This window comes from Galeopterus variegatus, unplaced genomic scaffold, assembly GCF_000696425.1.
Source record: "Galeopterus variegatus unplaced genomic scaffold, G_variegatus-3.0.2 Scaffold1820, whole genome shotgun sequence".
Classification (NCBI taxonomy): domain Eukaryota; kingdom Metazoa; phylum Chordata; class Mammalia; order Dermoptera; family Cynocephalidae; genus Galeopterus; species Galeopterus variegatus.
Genome location: NW_007727931.1, coordinates 123,478 through 133,435, shown reverse-complemented (window position 1 = coordinate 133,435; position 9,958 = coordinate 123,478). Strand labels below are relative to the sequence as shown.

The following is a 9,958-nucleotide window of genomic DNA, read 5'->3' as shown; positions in this document are numbered from 1 at the left end:
CCCATTCCCTCTTTTCAGAAAGGATTCTTTTTGATGGTTGTTGTGTAAAGTGGTTTAATACTTTCTCTCCAGATCTAAGTGGCAATATCTTTATTTAGATTGAAATAAATTATACAAAATTGATTTTCCTCACCAAAAATAACAGCAATATTTTCTGTATTTTTCTAGATAAACCACAAAACACTCATTTTTGTAGGCTTTTCAGGTTTTGCTTATAAAACAAGACAAGGTAGTATATATAGTAATGGAAAAAGACAGAAGAAAACAGAGAAGTCAGTTGTCAGTATCCACGGCCTCTGATTCTGTCCTGACCATGAAACAGAAGTGTTCAACATATGCCTGCTAAAAAGCATATGAAGATGTAGCCTCAACAAAGGTATGTAAGCAGCAACAACCAAACGAGGAACAATGACAAGTTCTTCCATTAAAACTTTTCTTGCATTAAAACTTTAACTGTAACTTGTCCCTCTAAGTTCACTTGATAAAGACAAAATCTACACTGAAATCCTTATTTGGCAAGTTCGCAAGCTTCTCTCTTAATTCCCTTAACTGTGCATTACAGATTTTCAACAACATCCTCAAAACTCCCACTATTCAAAGGTCAATTGTGGGCTTCATTGCAACATTTTATCAAATGTATTCCTTCCTGCCACACCTCTTCAAAAGAATTGATAACTCAATATCCGACAGATGGATCCACTGTGATAATAAATGTGATGTCTAAAATGACTTACCTAAATAATTCCAGAGTACCACTAGCAGAGATCTCACAGAAGTGAAATGTGGCACTTTCAATGCTATCTTCTGGGAGAACAGATAGATCTTCAAAGCATGAGAGTTCAAACAGGGGCCATTTAAATAGATAATCAATGGCTAACATATTAAATAGAAGGCCAGGGCCGGCCTGTGGCTCACTCGGGAGAGTGCGGTGCTGATAACACCAAGGCCACGGGTTCGGATCCCTATATAGGGATGGCCGGTTGTCTCACTGGCTGGGCGTGGTGCTAACAACACCAAGTCAAGGGTTGGGATCCCCTTACCGGTCATCTTTTAAAATAAATAAATAAATAAATAGAAGGCCAATAGGCAAAGATATTCAGTGATTAGGTGGCTACATACATCTTACAGATTTTCTTCCAAATATCAAATATAACAGAAAACTGATTTAAAAAGTCTCTTAGGTATTTTCAGTGGTTTCTGAATTATACGTAGGAAGCTCTGACTTAGATGTATAGAGTTTGATATGTGTCTAACATTAAATCCAGATCGTGTTGTACATCAAAATTTATGTTAAGCAGGGCCGACCCTGTGGCTCACTTGGCAGAGTGCGGCGCTGGGAGCACAGCGGCGCTGCCACCTCGGGTTCGGATCCTATATAGGGATGGCCGGTGCACTCACTGGCTGAGCGCAGTGCGGGCGACATCAAGCCAAGGGTTGCGATCCCCTTACCGGTCACAAAGGAAAAAAAAAAGAAAGGGTCATATCTTTTTTTTTTTTTTTAAAGATGACCGGTAAGGGGATCTTAACCCTTGACTTGGTGTTGTCAGCACCACGCTCACCCAGTGAGCAAACCGGCCATCCCTATATAGGATCCGAACCCGTGGCCTTGGTGTTGTCAGCACCGCACTCTCCCGAGTGAGCCACGGGGCCAGCCCGAAAGGGTCATATCTTAAGGGCCGGCCCGTGGCTCACTCAGGAGAGTGCGGTGTTGATAACACCAAGGCCACAGGTTCGGATCTTATATAGGGATGGCTGGTTGGCTCACTGGCTGAGCGTGGTGCTGACAACACCAAGCCAAGGGTTGAGATCCCCTTACTGGTCATCTTTAAAAAAAAAAAAAAAAAATTTATGTTTAGCAAAGCCAAGTTACTTGACCTTTGGTCTGTTAAAGTATTCTCAAGTATGCTTTGAGATGTTTTTGTCTATTTTCATAGCGCTCATTTTCAACCTTCACCACAGGAAGAATACATAGGACCTTCGGCAATACATAGACATTAGGAAAAAACTTGATGTCAGGCAGATGGAGGGCTTCACAAATGGTGCACAGAAGCTGTATTTCTTTCCCTCTGTGTTTCCATCTGATTCTCCAACAATGAAGCTCCACAGAGAGCATGTCAGGATTGGGTAAGTCACTTCCATACATGTCAGCTTGGTGTTCTTCTGACATATTGAATTTGAGGTGTCCCATGACTGAGGGTACCAGAGAGAAGCATTTAAGAGCTTTTACATGCTGTTCTGAGAATATATCTTTAAATTCCTGAATAATGTGCTCTGCTGTTGGAATACTTAGGGTTTCTTTATGGTAACTCTCATAGGTTAGTTGAGATTCCAAGTCACCTTGCTGAGCTCTGTGGATTTTCCCAGGGAGTTTCATTTGAATATTAAGTTTGGTTGCCAAATTTGTGGCTTTCTCAAACCAAAACTCATGATAAACTTCAATATTTTCTACCAATTCATTTAGTAAATGCAGTACTGCAGTCAAGCTACTGGCTGCAAAAAAGGTATCAGAGGTTTGCCCTTGGAGATTTTTCCCAAAGGCTCTTGTAAAAGATAGGACATTTTAAAGAATAACAATGGTAACAATGAAATCAAAATCTGTTATTGCACTATAGCATACAAATGCTCGGCCAGCTATACAGTTATTCCATCTAATATTTGTGTCACTATTTATACCATCTAAATATAAAACAAGTGTTGCAGGAGGTACACTAAAATTTCAAAAGCATTATGCCTGCCTGTCCACTGAGAATGACAAATTTCCTTCAGTTCTCTACTCCTTTCTTCACTGTTCTGAAAAACGACAGAAATCACATTGTCAAGTTCTAAAAGCAGTTGTGGTGATTGATGGAAAAAAGAGCAAACTTCCTCAATTTTGTTCCCAGTACAACAGATATTCCCATAACAGGCACTGATTTTGCCAGCCATGTATTTAAGGCACAGGAAGAGCAGAGCATATAAATAGCTTGGAGATATTTCTCTAAAAGTCTAGAAGCAACAACTTTCATTTTGGAAGAAAATCCACTGGATACAATGTAAACCTGGCCATGACAATACTCCATGTTTAGTCCCCACTTCTTAGTTACTGTAGTGTGAAATTTCACAGCCGAAATTTCTGCATCAGCTTCATAAGGCAGGAAGCCTGTGAATTCCTCTTTTGGGCTGAGATTCATCCACAAACCTCACCAATATGGGCAGGTGCACCTCCCCTGCTATGTCCACTACATCGTCAGTCATAGTGGAAAAGAAGCGTGAGTCTCTAATTCCCAGAGAGTTTCTTCCCGAATACAGCTCTCACAGATCTCCAGCACCTGTTTCTGCTGTATTTTCCAACAGAACAATGTGTTACTTGCTCTTGTCTCAAAGCGTTTTCTAGCACCTCTTCACTAGAGTTTATCTGGCACTCCAGCAGTACTTGAAAATTATCAGGAGTAAGGAGACCTTCTGGGATTTCATCAGCATATCTATCCAGAGGTATGTTTTGTTTTCCCATAAGAATCAAAATTTCAAATAGAGATTTTAAGTATTCTTTGTTTTCCTTCTTTTCAAGGTTTAGAGGTAAGATTTCTTCATCCTGCTCTTAGCCCCAGTCTTCTGGATTGGAGTTCTGAGCATTGCTGTTGTTTTATATTCTTGTTCCTGTTCAGAAGTTTCATCGATTTTTTTCTGTTTCAGTGTCGTGATTTCATTTTCACTCAATTCTTTTATTCATTTTCTTTCTTTTTTTTTTTTTTTTAAAGATGACCGGTAAGGGGATCTTAACCCTTGACTTGGTGTTGTCAGCACCACGCTCACCCAGTGAGCAAACCGGCCATCCCTATATGGGATCCGAACCCGTGGCCTTGGTGTTATCAGCACCGCACTCTCCTGAGTGAGCCACAGGCCGGCCCTCTTTTATTCATTTTCTTTCTTTTTTTTTTTTTTTTAAAAATGGCCGGGAAGGGGATTTTAACCCTTGACTTGGTGTTGTCAGCACCACGCTCACCCAGTGAGCAAACCGGCCATCCCTATATGGGATCCGAACCCGTGGCCTTGGTGTTATCAGCACCGCACTCTCCTGAGTGAGCCACAGGCCGGCCCTCTTTTATTCATTTTCTGTGTTTACTATGTGGATTGTTGAAATGACTGATAAGATCAAATATTGCTGGCATCGTGTTTTCTCGAAGTAATGTACTATAAGGGCTAGTTCAACAGATCATAGAGGTCTCAAAGTGTTTGGCACATAATTGACGTATATTGAGTTGATCAGGTGTTATATCTTATAAGCCTGCTCTCCTGCAATCCTCCACCCGCTTCTGGCATCTGGTGGGATCCCGTGGGAACCTGAAGAAGGCCAGGTCAGACTGCGTGCTCTTCCACGTGCAGTTAGGGGCAGCGCAGAAGTTTGGCATTGTTGTCCGCCGTGTGGGCCAGGGAGGGGAACCAGGCCCACAGATATGGACTTCTTGACTGCGAGTTTTCTCCCTTTCCTATATATACGGTCATATATATATACAGTGTATGTGGGTTACCCCTTTGCTCTCTTAGTTTTACCCATGCTCTGTTTTACAGTCCTGGCTTTTTATTTTGAACTCTGTTTTAGCAATTTCTGTATGAACAATTCCAACATATATACTGTTTTACTGGATTCATGTATTCTACCTATTTCCCAACATTTTTTTCATTATAGGGGACATAAGCTCCCCTGCCCTTGATATGGCTGCAGTTGAATGGGGGAGACAGCCACAGTGACAAACACAGTGTAAGAAGTATGAAGCAAGTGTTGAAGGAGGGCTTTGAAAAGACAGACTCAGGGCCAGCCTGTGGCTCACTCAGTAGAGTGCGGTGCTGATAACACCAAGGCCACGGGTTCGGATCCCATATAGGGATGGCCGGTTTGCTCACTGGGTGAGCGTGGTGCTGACAACACCAAATCAAGGGATAAGATCCCCTTACCGGTCATCTTTAAAAAAAAAAAAAGAAAGAAAGAAAAGACAGATTCAATTCAATTCCAGCTCTGCCATTTACTAGCTGAGTGATCTTGATTGAATTACTGAACCTCACTGAGTTTCAGTTTCACCATCTAAGAAAATGAGTGTGGCAGGTATCTTTCAGGGTGTCCCTCAATGATCCTGGTATTCATGCGTTTGTGGAATCCTCTTTTTTTTTTTTTTTTTTTTTAAAAAATGACCGGTAAGGGGATCTCAACCGTTGGCTTGGTGTTGTCAGCACCACGCTCAGCTAGTGAGCAAACCGGCCATCCCTATATAGGATCCGAACCCGTGGCCTTGGTGTTATCAGCACCGCACTCTACCGAGTGAGCCACGGGCCGGCCTTGTGGAATCCTCTTGCCTTGAATATGGGCTGAACCTAGTGACTTGCTTTTAACAAACAGAATACTGCGAGAGTGATGGGATGCCATTTCCACAATAAGGACATTAAAGACTGGCTTCCTTCGTACTAGATTTTCTCTATTACCTTCTTAGCTTGCACACTTAGATGAAGCAAGCTGCCACTTAGAGAGCCGCACATGGCAAGGAACTGAGGAAGGCCTTCAGCTAACAGCCAGTGAGGAACTGAATCCTGCCAACAACCATGTGAGTGAGCTAGGAAGCAAATCCTTCCCCAGTCAAAGGTTCAGAAGACCACAGGCCCAGTCAACACCTTGATTGAAGCCTGTGAAATACCCTGAAGTAGGGCACCCAACTAAGCCAGCCCAGATTCCCAACCACAGAAACTATGAGATAATAAATATTGTTTAGAGCTACTAAGTTTGGGGGGTAATTTGTTACAAAGCAATAGATAACTAATACAATGGATAACATGTTCTTTGCAGAATTTTTATGGGGATCAGAATGTATATAAGGATTAGAAGACTGATGATGATGGTGGTGATGATGATGATGACAACAGGGGATACCAGCTGAACTTAAATCAAGATTCAGAATCTGGCAGAAGTGCTACTATTGTGAAGAAAATATTTTTAGTGCTTGAACTCCTGAAGAATACAAGAGAGATGAAGGTATGGGGAGCAGGCTGTTGCATTCCTCATTCAGATCCAGACTGTGTCTGACTCTGATAGAAAGGGGCTTGTGAGCAAAAACTAAAGTAGTAGGTTTGAGAGACTCGGCGAACAAGAAATGTTGCTTGGGGGCCAGGTGACAAAATTTGACAAAGAATTGGGGAGAAGGTCATTCTCCCACATCTGCTCAGATTGGAGCATAGCTATTACTATGTTTGTGGTTGGTGAAAAGGAAGGAAGAGACCATGGGGAAGGATCATGAGTGTACTTGATTCTGGGCAGCTTCTGAGAAGGGAAGGTGAGGACTTTCATCATCACAAGCCAATGAAGTTGGGGGTATAGATGTCTTAAAGGGTGTGCAGAGTTTTGACAGGCAAAGAAAGATAAACAGACCTTCTCAACTGAGGGAACAGCAGCAAAGATTCAGAGCTGTGAGCAAAAATCATTTCCTTAGGGAAAAGCAAGTGGTCTTGTGTGACCAGAGAAAGGATTACAAACTAGTTAACCTTCCCATTCTGATTCTGATTCAGTCCCTACAGCAGTGATTCTCAAACTTTTGGTGTTACTTTCCCTTTACATGCTTTAAAATGGTAGATGACCTTCAAGAGCTTTTGTTTATGTGGATATTTTCTGAATATTTGCCATATTAGAAATTAAAACAGATAAATTTTTTAAATGCCTAGTTTGCAATTATCTAAAAAATAAACCCATTAGATATTAACATAAATAACACATTTTTATGAAAAATAACTATAGTTTCCAAAACACAACAAAAATAAGTGAGAAGAATGGCATTCTTTTACATTTCTGAAAATCCATTTTATGTCTGACTTCATAAAAGACAGCTGGATTTTCACATTTGTTTCTGCATTAATCTGTTGTAATATCACACATCACATCACCTCTGAGAAACTGCCCTATATACTTGTGAGAGAATGAGAATGAAAAAGGCCAATCATGTCTTCATATTATGAAAATAGTTTTGCTCTCCCAGACCCACTAAAAGAGCTTCAGGGACCCCCAGAAGTCCCTGGATCACACTTCAAAAATCATTGCCCTACAGCAAGAGCAGTAGATAGGACTGAGAGAAAAAGCCAGAGTTTACAAATGTAGTAATGATGATGAAGATAGTTATAATAATATTGATAGCTAGCATTTATTGGGTGCTTACTATGTGCTATTCTAAGCACTCACAAAAACCCAAGCGGTTACAATTATCCTTTACAGATGAGGAAACTGAGGACAAAGACGTTAAGTAATTTACTTGCTCAAGTTTACAGAGCTAGTAAGTAGTGGTGAAGCTTGACACAAATGCAGACAGCTTGGCTCCAAAGCCTATACCCTAACCACTGCACAACCCAGCCTCTCTAACAGACAAAGGCCTGCAGTACAATTGACAAAGGCCTGAGTCATCCCACTCACTCACCCCTTCTCCCTCCTCTCCTTGCCATTTTAGATTTCAATGCTCTTTTCTCTTTCCCTGCCTAGTTAGAGAACTTATATTTCTTTTCACTCTGTAGTAAGTCCTTGTCCATGGCCCGTTGTTCATTATTCCCACCACTCCACAGAAACTGTTCTCTCCAAAGGCACCAATGACCTTATAATTACTAGATTCAATGGCCATTTATTAGTCCTCATGCTTCTTACTTTTGAGATATGGGATATTATTGACCCCTTTCTCTTTTTATTAAAATTCTCTCCTCTCTTGGTTATTCTAGCACTAGACACTTGTTTCTTTTACCATCTATCCAATAATTTCTTTTCCGAAAATCCTTTACAGGGATTTTCTTGGCCTATCCCTTAAACGTCTTCATTCCCCAGTGTTTGGTCTTAGGCTCTTCTTTCTTCTCATCCTGTGTCTTCTCCAACTGCCACACCATTCACCTTCATGACTTTTATTACTAAATACATACTGTTGACACCCGAAGATATTATTTATAGCCCAGCCCTCTGTCACATGTGCAAATCGTGCCTAGACATTTCCTCAGGCACCTCAAAGTCGGCACATCCAAATCCTAACTCTTCATCTCTCCCTTCAAACTGGTCCTTCCTCCTGTGGTCTCTGACCTGGGGAATTATATACCACCATCCTCCATGAGCCAGACACTTGGAAGTCATTCGAGACTTCTACCTGTCTCATGGTTCTACTGGATCTACCTCTGAAACATTTCTGAAATCCATGTTTTTTCCATCTCCACTGCTACTACTCTAGCTCAGGCCCTCCTCTCCTCCTGCCTGAATTATTACACTAACCTTATTAGTAGTTCACTTTCTTCCAGTTCTGGCTGCTGACAGTTCACCCACAATGGCCAGGGTTGCCACTCTGCACAGCTCTAAGGACCATCATTACCTTGTCTCCTATATCATTGGTGCCTCTGGAATTGTGCCCTGAGGCTTTGTACTACACTACTGTTGAATCCCATTTCTGACTAGGTTGCTTCACAGCTAGAAACCACTTGAATGATTCCTCATTTCCTGCAGGAAGCCTAAACCCCAATACAGTGTTCCAGTTATTGTGGTTGAATGGAAAATTACTCCAAGCTTTGTGGTGTAAAACAACCATTTTATCAGACCCATGAATTCTTTGGGTCAGAGATTTGGAAAGGGTTCAGTAGGTTTGGTTTGTCTCTGCTGCTTGATGTCTAGGGCCTTACCGTGGGGTGTTTCAGAGGATGGTGACCGGGATCATCTGAAGGCTCATTCACTCACATGCATGGTGCCTGGGCTGGGTGGGAAGATTAGGAATGCTAACCAGTGGACCTACATATAGCGTCTCCTGTGGCTTGGTTTCCTTGTAGAGTGATAGCTTCAGGGTAGAAACATTTCTTACATGGCATTTCAGAGTTCCAAGTGCAAGTGCTCCAGCAAACAAGGTGGAAGCTACATCACCATATATGACAGCTTCTGAATTCACAGTGTCATTTCTGCCAAATCCTATTCGATACAAGCAAATTTGTCCAGATGCAAGGAACATAGACTTTACCTCTCAATTAAAAGAGTATCAGCTCACATTGTTGTAGATGAGCAAGTGAGATGGGAGACATTGTTGTGTTCATCTATGGAAAATACAATCTGCCATACAAACCATACCAAACACTGCCTGCAGGCCCAGCCTCCCCACCTGCCATCTCTGCCTAACCTCTGTGCTCCAGTCACACAAACTCATAGCTGTTCCCTTCTGCATATGTCCCTTCCTCTACTTGCACATTCCTATACCTCCAGTAAGAGTTAGCTCAAGGGATCACTTACTGAAAGCAGACTTAGGCAAGCATACATAAAAAAGAAATAATCCTATTAATTTTCTTTTCTTTTTTGGGCAGCTGGCTGGTACAGGGATCTGAACCCTTGACCTTGGTATTACCAACACCACACTGTAACTAAATGAGCTAACCAGCCAGCCTCCTATAAGTTTTCAAGCAGAAGAAAAATGTGGCTTTGAAAGGAGTTAGACGAGAAGCTTTCCGAGAGGAGCAAGATGGCGATGGGTCTGGAGCGGGCGTGCCAGAGGACAGAGCGAGCCTGAGAAGTGTGCGCTGTGCTGCCAGAGTACTATTTGCATTTCCAAGAGCAACAAAAAACAAATAAATCACTGATCAACTAATCTACAACGAAAAAAAGCAACTACAGTCTCGAGGTTTTAGGGCTGATGCAAAAGAAGATTCCTGAGAGCGCCCCAAGGCCCCCGCTTACCACACCAGGCTAGGCGCCTTCATCAGCGCTGCCTCCATTTTCTCCGGGGCAGGGGCGGAGCCGGCCGGCTCAGATTGGACAAGCCAGCCATCTTCGCTTGGCGTGGCTCCTCACTGAGCCGTGCCACTTGTGTGCGTCAGCGTGGGGGCCCCCCAGGGCCTGTGGACCAGCCACCAATCCCACTCCACCCGCGGATCTCTGGCGGGGCTGGTGGTGTGGGGAGCCCCCGGCCAGCGTTGGGAGGGCAGGGAAGAGGATCCCGGCCAGACA

The 9,958-nt window shown here is 42.7% G+C and overlaps 1 pseudogene; it reads right to left on the bottom strand.

The window, feature by feature from the left end:
• Positions 1–1,177: 1,177 nt before the first annotated feature.
• Positions 1,178–4,388, bottom strand: LOC103595692 (annotated as a pseudogene).
• Between the last annotated feature and the right edge of the window lie 5,570 nt (positions 4,389–9,958).